Below are 13,036 nucleotides of genomic sequence, written 5' to 3' on the forward strand. Positions count from 1 at the left end.
GCACCAGCTTGCATTCCCACAAGCAATGCAAAAGAGATACTCTTTCTGCATCCTCACCAACATCTGTTGTTGCCTGAGTTGTTAATGTTAGCCATTCTGACAGGTGTAAGGTAGTATCTCATTGTGGTTTTGATTTGTATTTCCATGATGATTCATGTGTCACTTGGCCATCTGGATGTCTTCTTTGGAAAGTGTCTATTCATGTCTTTTGCCCATTTCTTCACTGGATTCTTTGTTTTTTGGATGTTGAGTTTGATAAGTTCTTTAGAGATTTTGGATACAAACCCTTTATCTGATATGTCGTTTGAAAATATCTTCTCCCATTATGTCGGTTGCCTTTTAGTTTTGCTGATTGTTTCCTTCGCTGTGCAGAAGATTTTTATTTTTATGAGGTCCCAATTGTTCATTTTGGCTTTTTTTTCCTTGCCTCCAAAGACGTGTTGAATAAGAAGTTGCTGTGACCAAGATCAAAGAGGTTTTTGCCTGCTTTCTCGAGGATTTTGATGGTTTCCTGTCTTACATTGAGGTCTTTCATCCACTTTGAGTTTATTTTTGTGTATGGTGTAAGAAAGTGCTCCAGGTTCATTTTTCTGCATGTCGCTGTCCAGTTTTCCCAGCACCACTTGCTGAAGAGACTGTCTTTATTCCATTGGATATCCTTTCCTGCTTTGTCAAAGATTAGTTGGCCATACATTTGTGCATCCATTTCTGGGTTCTCTATTCTGTTCCATCAATCTGAGTGTCTGTTTTTGTGCCAGGGACTTTTGTGATTCTATATAAATTTCAGAATTGTTTGTTCCACTTCTGTGAATAATTCTGTTGGTATTTTGATAGGGATTGAAGTAAATATGTAGATTTCCTTTGGTATTATAGATATTTTAACAATATTTGTTCTTCCAATCTATGAACATGGAATGTCTTTCCATTTCTTTCTGTCATCTTCAATTTCTTTCATCAGTGTTTACAGCTTTCAGAGTACAGTTCTTTAGCCACTTTGGTTAGTTTTATTCCTAGACATCTTATTTTTGGTGCATTGTAAATGAGAGTATTTTCCTAATTTCTTTTCTGCTGCTTCATTATTGGTGTATAAAAATGCATCAGATTTCTTTACTTTGATGTTGTGTTCTGAAACTTCACTCAATTCATGCATCAGTTCTAGTCTCTTTTTGGTGTACTTTTTTGGGTTTTGTATACATAGTATCATGTCTTTTGGAAATAGTGAAACTTTAGTTTCTTTCTTATGAATTTGGATGCACTTATTACTTCTTGTTGTCTGTAGCTGTGGCTAGGACCTCCAGTACTATGTTGAATAAAAACAGTAAGAGTGGACACACTTGTCTTGTTCCAGACTTTAGAGGATGTCCTCTCAGGTTTTTTTTGCTATTGAAGAAGATATGAGCTGTGGATTTTTCATAAATAGCCTTCCCTATGTTGACATAGGTTCCTCTAAACCTGCTTTGTTAAGGTTTTTTCTCCAAATCGATATTGTATTTGTCAAATGCTTTTTATGAATCTACTGAGATGATCATATGGTTCTTATACTTCCTTTTATTAATGTGGTGTATCATGTTGATTGATTTGCAAATATTGAACTGCATTTGCAACCTAGGAATACATCCTATTTGATTTTGTGAATGAGTTTTTAAACATATTGCTGAGTTTGGTTTACTAGTATTTTATTGAGGATTTTTGCAACTCTATTCATCAAAGATATTGGCCTAAAGTTTTCTTTTCAGTGGTGTCCTTATCCCATTTCAGTATTAGGATAGTTCTGTACTCATAGAATGAATTAATAAGTTTACCTTCCTTTTCTATTTTTTTGGAATAGGAAGAATAGGTATTGACTCTTCTTTAAATATTTGGTAAAATTACCCTGTGAAGCCATGTAGTCCTGGACTTTTGTTTGTTGGGATTTTTTTTCTGATTCTATTTATTTGCTGGTTATTGATCTATTCAAATTTTCTTTTTCTTCTTGTTCAAATTTTGGTAGTTTACTTGTTTCTAGATATTTATCCATTTCTTCTACACTGTTCAGTTTGTTGGTATACAGTTTTTCATAATGTTTTCTTATAATTATTTGTATTTATGTGATATTGCTATTTCTTTCTCCTCTTTCATTTGTGATTTTATTTCTTTGAGACATTTCTTTTTTTCTTAATAAGTCTTGCTAGAGGTTTATAATTTTATTGATTTTTTCCCCGAAGAATGAGCTCCTGGCTTTAGTGATTTGTTCTATTGTTTGTTTGTTTTGGTTTCTATATCATTTATTTCTCCTCTAATATTTATTATTTCCTTTCTTCTGTTGGTTTAGGTTTTGTTTGTCCTTTTTCTAGCTCGTTTACATATAAGGTTAAGTTGTTTATTTGAGATGTTCCTTGCTTCTTGAGGTATCCCGTATTGCTATAAAGTTCCCTCTTATGACCACTTTTGCTGCATCCCAAAGGTTTTGTACTGTCATGTTTGCATTTTCATTAGTTTCTATGCACTTTTCTTTTTCTTATTTTATTTCCTAGTTGAGCCTTTCATTGTTTAGTGGCATGTTATTTAACCTTCATATATTTGTGGTGTTTCCAGATTTCTTCTTATCATTTATTTCTAGCTTCATAGTGTTGTTGTTTATAGGTGCATTGTATGACTTTCATATACTTGAATTTGTTGAGGTTTGTTTTGTGATCCATTCTGGAGAATGTTCCATGTGCACTTGAAATGAATGTGTATTCTACTGTTTTAGGAGAGAATGTTCTGACTATATTTCTTAAATCAATCTGGTCCAGTGTGTCATTAAAAGCCACTGTTTCCTTGTTTATTTTCTGTTTAGATGGTCTATCCATTGATGTAACTAGGGTGTTAAAGTCCCTTATTATTATTGTGTCATTATCAATTAGTTCATTTATGTCTGTTATTAGGTTTGTTGGTTTGTTTTTTGTTTTTTTGTATTTGGGTGCTTCCATTTTGGGCACATAAATATTTATATTTATTATATCTTCTTGTTGGATTTTTCCCTTTATTGTTATATCATGTCCTCCTTTGTCTCTTGTTAGTCTTTGTTTTAGAGGCAGTTTTTCTGATATATAATTTTACTCCATCTTTCTTTTGACGTCTATTTGCAGGGTAGATGTTTCTGCATCCCCTCACTTTCTATCTGTAGGTGTCTTCAGGTATAAAATGTGTCTTTTGTACGCAGCATATAGATGGGTCTTGTTTTTAATCTATTCTGTCATTCTGTGTCTTTTCTTTTTTTTAATTTTTATTTAATTTATTTTTTAAAATTTACATCCAAGTTAGTTAGCATATATTGCAACAATGATTTCAGGAGTAGATTCCTTAATGCTCCTTACCCATTTAAGTAGGCTTCACACCCAATGCAGAGCTCAATGTGGGGCTTGACTCACAACCCTGAGATCAAGACCTCAGCTGAGATCAAGAGTCTTACACTTAACTGTTTGAGCCACCCAGGTGCCCCTGTCACCTGTGCCTTTTGATTGGAGCATTTGGTTCATTTGCATTCAAACTAATTATTGATAGATATATATTTATTACCATTTTATTACTTGGTTTATGATTGTTTCTGAAGATTTACTCTGATAATTTTTTATCTTTCTCTCATGGTTTGCTGATTTTTAGTGATATATTTGGATTTCTTCCTTTTTATTCTTTGCATATTTATTAGTGGTTTCTGTTATGTGGTTACTATTACATTTTTATACAATCTTTTCAGGTATGGCTACCTATATTAAGTTGATGTTCATTAAGTTTGAACCCATCTTTTCTCCTCCCCACATTTTAGGTGTATGTTATTCTATTTTATATCTTCTTTTTTGTTAGTTCCTTGACTTATTTTTTTATAGAAAATTTACTTTCACTGCTTTTATGTTTCCTACCTTTATACTGTCATATTTGGTCTTCCCTTTCTATTCCAAGAGTCAACTTTAATGTTGCTATTAGGGGTGGTTTAGTGGTCATGAACTCTAAGTTTTTGTTTGTTTAGGAAACTCTATCTCTTCTTCTATTCTGAATGATAGCTTTACTGCATAAGTATTCTTGTTGCAGATTTTTTTCCCATCCAGCACTTCTAATATATCATGCCATTCCCTTTGGTTTTCAAAGTTTCTGTTGAAGAATCACCTGCTAGTCTTATGGGTTTTGCCTTATAAGTTAATGGCTTTTCTTGCAGCTATTATTTTTTTTTATTTACCACTGGATTTTGTTACTTTAATTGCAATATGTCTTGGATTGGGTCTCCTTTTGTTGATTTTGATGGGAATTCTCTGTACCTCATCTGGATATCTGTTTCCTTCCCTAGATAAGGGAAGTTTTCAGTTATTATTTCTTTAAATACATTTTCTTCCCCCTTCTCTCTTCTTCCTTGGCTCCTGTAGTACAAGTGTTATGTTGAAAGAGCCACTAACTTCCCTAAGTCTATTCTCATTTTGCATAATTATTTTTTTGTCTCTTTTGTTCAGCTTGATTACTTTCCATTACTCTGTCTTCTAGGTCACTAATTCATTCCTCTGCTTATTCTATCCTGTTATTCATTCCAACAAGCATGCTTCTCATTTCCTTTATTGAGCTCTTTATCTCTGCTATGTTATTCCTTATATCTGTGTTAAGACTCTCACTGATTGCTTCCACTCTCTTCTCAAGTCCAGTGAATACCCTTATGATCATTGCTTTAAATTCTCTATCAGGCATGTTGTTTATGTCTGTTTTGCTTAGATCTCTGGCCATAGCCTTGTCCTTTTCTTTAATTTGGAATAAATTTCTCTGTCTCCTCATTTTGTCTACTTTTTGTGTCTGTTTCCCTGTGTTAAGAAAGTCAGCCCTATCTTCTCTTAAAAGTAGTGAATTTAAAATAAAACTTTTTTTTAAGGATGCATGTGGTTGGCTCAGACAGAAGAGCATGAAAGTCTTGAACTTGGGTCATGATTTTGAGCCCCAAATTGGGTGTAAACATTCTTTTTTAAAAAAGGCAAAACTTAAAAAAAAAAAAGAAAGTGTTGACTTTATAAGAAAGAGGTTCTGCTGTGCCCTATAGTGTAGTGTCTCCAGTTCACCAGGATGTGGCCCTTCAGGAGTGTGTCCTATGTGTGTGCTTACATTCTACTGTTGTGTCTGAATTATTTTTCCTTTCAGTTTAGTTGTCTGCATTGATTCTCTGTCTGTTGTGGTCTCTGCTTTCTCTCTGTGGTTTTAATGGGACCCAAACAAGTCAGGTTTGAAGGAGCATGCCCACCGGGGAACTTGGGAACAGAGCACTGGTTTTAGCAAAATTTACCCCAGGGCACTAGTCCTATACTGGATCCCCTGAAGTTCTGTGTTGGCTGGAGTTTGTGCACTGGGGTGGATAGGGGTGCAAGCCTGACTCCAGTGTACAATAGTGGCTTGGAGTGTGCATATGGGCTTAGCATGTCAGCAGGGTGCAACATGCAAGGGTGGTAGCTCAGGGTGGTGTGGCAGATACGTGGGGTGTGGTGGCTTATTGTGGCACAAAGTGGTACCTGTGTACCAAGTGGCTGGGTAGCACATGAACATGGCTTTAACAAAATTTGCCCTAACCCGAGGGCTGAGGCTAGCAGGCTTGGAGTGGGAAAGTCCTCAGGAGAAATCGTGGGCATAGTGCACTGGCTATGGGTTAAGTAGCAAGTGTCTGTACAGCCTGACCTCTTGCAGATAGCCCTGTGTTTATACTGGGGATAGGAGAGAAAAATGGCACCTGCCAGATCCCTCGGTTTCTGAGTACTCCCCCAGCATGCTCCAAAATCAGTATAAACAGATCTGTCTTCCCACTGCCCCAAGTGTTGTATAAAATGTCATTTATGTGTTGCCTGTCTGTGAAGACTGCTGTCTCTTTAACAGCAGGGACCCAGCTATCATGGCCCTTCTGGGTTGCTGAGTCAGCTGACTTTGAATGCTCCCGGTTCCAAGTCCCACTGGTTTTATAAACTCATGGAATTCAACCCCTCTGGCTTTTAAAGCCAAACTTTATGGCTTTCCTATGTGAGGTTCCTGGTGTGAGGGCCCATTTCTCTGCAGTCTCCACGGGCACAGCTCCCTCCCTCCTGTGGGCAGCCTTCCTCTGCCTTTCTGACCTTCTTAACCTTTCAGATGAAGCTTCTTCTCTATATTTACTGGTAGGGTTTCTTCTGGCAGTCTTCAGATTGCTCTCTGGTTTGCTGATTTGTATGTGGATGATATCTAGTTGCGAACATGGGATGGGATGAGCTCAGGGTCCTCCTACTCTGCCATTTTCCCACACTCCCTTAAAGCTGCACCCCACAGATATTGGACCATTGTGGTTTCATCCTCATTTATTTATATGTAAATTTTGATTTATTTGGTTTCCTAAGTGACCCATTCATTGTTTAGTAGCATGTTATTTAACATCCATTTATTTGCAGTCTTTCCAGGTTTTTTTTCCTGTGGTTGATTTCTAGTTTCACAGCACTGAGGTCAGAAAAGATGCAGGGTATGGCTTTGATCTGTGTGAATTTGTTGAGACTTGTTTTGACATCTAATATGTGATCTATTCAGGAGAATGTTCCATGTGCACTTGAAAGGAATGGGCATTCTGTTGTTTTAGGATGGAATGTTCTGAATATATCTGTCAAATAATCTGGTCCAGTGTGTTTCCTTGTTTGGATTATCTGTCCATTAATGTAAATTGGGTATTAAAGTCCCCTACTATTACTGTATTACTATCAATTAGTTACTTTGTTATTAACTGTTTTGTGTATTGGGGTGCTTCCATTTTGGGTACATGAGTATTTACATTTGCTATATCTTCTTGTTGGGCTGTTCCCTTTGTTATTATACAGTGTCCTTCTTTGTCTCCTTTTCCAGACTTAGTTTAAAAGTCTATTTTGTCTGATATAAGAATTGCTACTACAGCTTTTTTCTGACATTCATTTACACGATAAATGTTGTTTCATCCCTTCATTTTCAATCTGCAAGTTTATTTAGGTGTGAATTGAGTCTTTTGTGAGATGGGTCTTTTTTTAAGTCCATTCTGTCATCCTATCAATTTGGTTGCAGCATTTAGTTCATTTACATTCAAACTAATTATTGATAGATATGTATTTATTGTCATTTTGTTATGTGTTTTTTGGTTGTTTTTGTAGTTTTTCTCTGATCTTTTCTTCTCTATCTCTCTTTAGTGGTTTGCTGGGTTTCTTTAGTGATATATTAGATTCCTTACTCTTTATCTTTTGCATTTCTATTACTGGTTTTTTGGTTGTGGTTACCATTTGGCTTATATATAACATCTTTGGCATATAGCAGTCTATATGAAGTTGATAATCACTTAATTTTGAACTCATTCTTTACTCCTCTCTTCTCCATGTGCCAAATATTTGGTATCATATTTTATACTCTTTAACTTTGTTTGTCTTGACTGATTTTTGCAGGTATAACTATTTATTTATTTATTTATTTATTTATTTATTTATTTATTCATGTTTTTGTCCTTCCTATTTTTCTTATTCTTACTTGTGGCTTTGTCTTTCCACTCACAGAGTCCGCCTTAACATTTCTTGTAGGGCTGGTTTAGTGGTCATTAATTCTTTTGTCTGTTTGGGAAATCCTTTATTTCTCCTTCTATTTTGAATGATTGCCTTGCTGGTTAGAGTATTCTTAGCTTCATATTTTTTTCAGCACTTTGAATATATCATGCCACTTGTTTCTTGCATGCAAAGTTTTGCTAAAAAAACAGCTTTGCTTTCTGAAGTTTCCTTTGTATGTAATTGTCTTCTTTTCTCTTGGAACCTTTAAGAATTCTTCCTCTGTTTTTTTTTTTTTTTTTTTTTTTTTTTGCCATCTTAATTACTACATGTCATGGTGTGGACAGTTTTGCATTGAATTTGTTTAGAATCTCTGCCTCCTGAAAATGGATTTCTGTTTCCCTCCCTAAATTCGGGAAGTTTTCAACTAGTATTTTTTTAAATGCATTTTCTGCCCCCTTTCTCTCTCTTCTGGGATCCCTACAGTGTGAATGTTATTATGCTTGATGGTGTTGCTGAGTTCTGTAAGTGTATTCTCATTATGCAGTATTTGTTTATCTCTCGGCCGTTGAGATTCATTGCTTTCCATTACTCTATCCTCCAGGTCACTGATATGTTCCTCTGTTTCCTGTGGCTTAGTATTTACTCCATGTATTGTATTTTCTATTTTACTTATTGGGTTTCTCATCTCTGATATATTTTATCTCTTTGTCCAGGGTCTTACTGATGTTCCCCACCCTTTTCTGAAGTTCAGTGAGTATCTTTAGGATCATTACTCAATTTTTTATTAAGTTTTTTAAAGTGTATTTATTTGGAGAGAGAGTGAGAGAACATGATCTTGATTTGTGGAGGAGTAGAGAGAGGAGGAGAGAGAGAACACCAAGCCGGTTCCACATAATAAGCACAGAGCCCCATGTAGAGCTTGAACCCATGAACTATGAGATCATGACCTGAGCCAAAATCAAGAGTCAGATGCTTAACCAACTGAACCACCCAGGTGCCCAGAATTGTTACTTTATTTTTTTTTAATTTTTTTTTTCAACGTTTATTTATTTTTGGGACAGAGAGAGACAGAGCATGAACGGGGGAGGGGCAGAGAGAGAGGGAGACACAGAGTCGGAAACAGGCTCCAGGCTCTGAGCCATCAGCCCAGAGCCCGACGCGGGGCTCGAACTCCCGGACCGCGAGATCGTGACCTGGCTGAAGTCGGACGCTTAACCGACTGCGCCACCCAGGCGCCCCAGAATTGTTACTTTAAATTATCTACCAGGCATACTACTTATTTTTCTTCTGCTTAGATGTCCTGCTGTAATCTTTTCCTGTTCTTTCATTTGGGACATATTCTTCTATCTCCTCATTTTTCCACCTCTGTATGTCTGTTTCTCTGTGTTAGGAAAGTCAGATGTGTCTTCTGTTCTTGAAAGTAGTGGTTTTATGAACAAGAGTTCCTATAGTGCCTAGCAGTGCAGTGTCCCCTGTTCACCAGAACTTCGCACTTCAAGGGAGTCTCCTATGTGCTTTTCTTATATCCTTTTGTTGTGTCTAAGTCATTTTTTTCTTTAAGTCCAGTTGTCTGAGCTGACTCTCTGCCTGTTATGGGCTCTGCTTTTTTTTTTTCTGTGGTGTTAGTGGGTCCCAGGCAGGTTGGCTCTGTGGGTGTGGGGCAGCAGTGTTACTAAAATTTGAGCTGAGTGGCTAGACCTAGGCTGAATCCCCTGAAGCTCTGTGGCTGCTGGGTTTATAGCATGTGGATGAGGTAGTGGTGGCCAGGGGTGTGTGCACAGAGGAGGCAGCTGCTGGGGATGCACAGTGTCTGTGTGCATGGCAGCTGCACAGGGCACATGTGTTTGCATGATATTACCAAAATTTACACTGAGACCAGGGTTGAGGCCAGCAGGCTTGGAGTGGAAAAGTCCTCAGGAGAACATGTGGGTGGGGCACACTGCTAGCAGGTTAGGTAGCAAGTAGCTGTGCTGGGATGCCTCTGGCAGGTGGCCCTGTTTTTATGCCAAGGAAGGGGAGGAAAATGGCACCTGTCACTTCCTTTGTTCCCAGAAAATTCTCCCAAGTTGCACCTAAATCAGTATATATATATATATATATATATATATATATATATATACATATATATATATATATATACACTGTGTGTGTGTGTGTATCTTCCTCCCAATTACTGCAATCATTGTGCAAACTGTTGCTTCTATGTTGCCTCATTGTGGGCTGCTATCTCTTTAAGATTGGAGAACCAGCTATCACTGGCTCTCCTAGCTTGCCCAGTGTTGAGTCAGCTGACTCTTAAATCTCCAGGCTTTGGTTATAAAAACACAGAATTCAGCTCCTCTGATTTCCAAAGCCAGACATTATGGGGATTCATCTTCTCTGTGTTGGCTCCCTGGTGCTTTCCCTTTTCCTTGCCCACAACTCTTCCCCTCCTGAGCAGTCCCAACCACCATTTCTGTTCACCCTAATCTCTCAGATGTGGCTTCTTCTCTACATTTTGTTGTGGAGTTTGTTCTGAAAATCTTCATATTGCCCTCCAGTTGACTTACTCAGATGTAAGTTGTATTTAGTTGTAAATGTGGGATAGAGTGAACTTAGATTCCTCCTACTCCACCATCTTTCCAAGCTCAAATCAATAATAATTATTAATTAAATGAAAATTATGTTCTAGGTTTTGTTCTTGTTGCAATGTAATATTTAATATATCAGATAATCCCCACATTTCTTATGATTTTCTTTTTACAGGTAAAAAATCTTAAGTAACTTACCTAGGGCACACAGGTGTCAAATAGTAGGACAAAAATTAATACCCAAACCTATATGTTTCTAAAGCTCATGTCCTGTATTTCAAGCTACATCTATTACACATTACCAAATACTTTCTACACTCTCTCTTCTGGAAAAAAAAATATTCTTTAAATGTAAACAATAATATTGTGTTTGATAAACTTAAAAATTCCTTTTTTATGTCAAATGTATCAACCTCCTCTTAAGTGTTAAATTAGGCACGGTGGGTTCCTGAAACCTCCAGGAAATGTGCTCTGGAGTCTGTCAAGTATCATTAGTGCAGGGACATTGGGTAACATGATATAGTATTTCTCATTCTCATAGTCTCTAGCTATCTTAAAAAATTAAAAAAAATAATTCATTGGTAGGTTATATTAGATACTATTACATTGTCTAGAAAAACAGACTTCTAAAACTAGAAGGAAGGAAAAGAGTTTGGAGAGATAAGAAGCAAAGTACAAACTAATAATCTGTTAACTAGAACAATCTGGCCAAGACAGAGCCTCAGTACTTGGGAGCCCCCAGCTTCCATCATCTCTAAAAACTACTACCAGCACTGCTAGAGATGGTAGCAGCTTTTCTCAATTAATTACAATCATAAATTTAATCTGGTGTTACCAATTGAGGTTCATAGTATGGGATGTTAGCATCCATTTATCTCAGCCCAGGTTACATACCCAGATCCTGGCCTCCATGGGGAAAGTAAAAGAATCTCCAGCTTTTGATTTTGAATAGAAGGTGGGCTACTGTGTTAATTAGTACATTACATAGTGAAAGGTTGGACAATAAACAGCTAAAAAAGCAGAAAATATCCTCTACATCTATTCAGATGGCTCTGAATCATTTTTTCTGGGTTCCTTTCACATCAAAGTGTTGCTTATTCCATAAATTCCATTTTAATTTAAAAATTGAAGATGTACCACATTGTACATACTGCTTTTTGCAATGGTTTCCTGGAAGTGACTGTTAATCAAAGACTATATAAATCAATGACATTTTATACCTAAACAGACTCTTGGAAAACAAGCTAAAAGATAACACTTTGAGTACATATATGATCCTAAACTCTATTCTATGTTTTCATATTTTATTTTCATATCATTTGAACACCAATAATTATCTACCAGCCTTCATTGGCCTGTATCTCAAAAAGTGGCCTTATTTATACGTTTGTAAGAGCATTTTACGTTCACTACTGATGGGGATTTGGGTGGCTCAATTGGTTAAGCATCCCATGTAGGCTCAGGTCATGATCTGGAGGATTGTGAGTTCAAAACCTGCATTGGGCTCTGTGCTGACAACTCAGAGCCTTGAGCCTGCTTCAGATTCTGTTTCCCTCTCTGCCCCTCCCCCAATCGTTCTCTGTCTCTCTCTCTCTCAAAAATAAAAATTAAAAAATTTTTGTTTTAAAAATTTAAAGTTCATTATTGACAATACTCAACTACACAGCCACCTTTTCATCTTTGTCATATCCATCTTAAATGGAGAAAATTATATATATATATATATATATATATATATATATATATATATTTGCTTATATATAATATATATATATTTACACACCTGTTTTATATTTATTTTACTTACACATTTGTCTGTTGTTATGTTAAATGTTCCAAGAATTCTAAATACCATTCACAGAGAAGAATTAATTAACTTATAAATATACAATATAAATATATTTTAGAATTATAAGCAGGTGATATAGCATCCACAGAGGAATATTAATTAAATATTTAGTAAATATTTAGGTATCTACTATGCAGTGTATAGAAACATAACATATTATTGCAATAAACCCTTTCTCACTGGATTTGAAAAGTAAGAAATTATGTAATTTTTATATGACATCTTTTGTTAATACTATGCTTGTATTGCAAATTATATATCTCCTGAGACCAGCATGGGCAATCAGATGAGTGCTGCTTTCAATAATAAAAGGTGAGAACTGTAAAACTTTTGCTAATTCACTTATTAAAATAATACCATATAACTTCATAAGAATTGCACTAAATATTACTATTACACTAAGTACTTTGGAATGGCATTACCCACTTACCACCTGTCAACCTCTGATGAATTTTATTAGCACAGATGAACTGCCAAACTGGCAAAGAGGAGTACTGAGGACAGAGAAGACACCAAGGGCTTGGATTTGGCTTCATTTTACCATCTTTTGCTCGTGCTGTGTGCATAGTCACTGAGAAGTAAACTATCAAAGAGATTTCAACTTGGCATTTGTATCCAGGATCATCTAAGAGTTCCAAGACAAACTTGTATGTAAAGCTATTTTGTTTTCTCTGCTATTTGAATCCTTTAAAAAAATATGTCGAGGTTCAGTTGGGGAAGTGCTCGACTTCAGCTCAGGTCATGATATCATGGCTCATGAGTTCAAGCCCTGCATCAGGCTCTGTACTGACAGCTCAGAGCCTGGAGCTGTCCCCTCCCTTACTCATGCTCCATCTCTCTCTGTCAAAAATAAATAAACATTAAAAAATTAACAAAATATGAAATGTACTAGAAAACTGAGACATGAAATCTATGGTGGAATAGTTTTTCAGAATAATGCAGCTCAATTTTCTAAGTATAGTAGAAATTGATCATTCTATACACATTAACAAGTGTTCAGTTACACTCATAAGAAGTAGCTTTAGGAAATTTTGTTCTTAACAATATCCTTTAAAGAAAACCATATACCTAGGGGGAAAAAACCTACCCTAAATCCACAAACATCTACTCACCAAAGA

This window comes from Prionailurus viverrinus, chromosome X (assembly GCF_022837055.1).
Source record: "Prionailurus viverrinus isolate Anna chromosome X, UM_Priviv_1.0, whole genome shotgun sequence".
Lineage (NCBI taxonomy): Eukaryota > Metazoa > Chordata > Mammalia > Carnivora > Felidae > Prionailurus > Prionailurus viverrinus.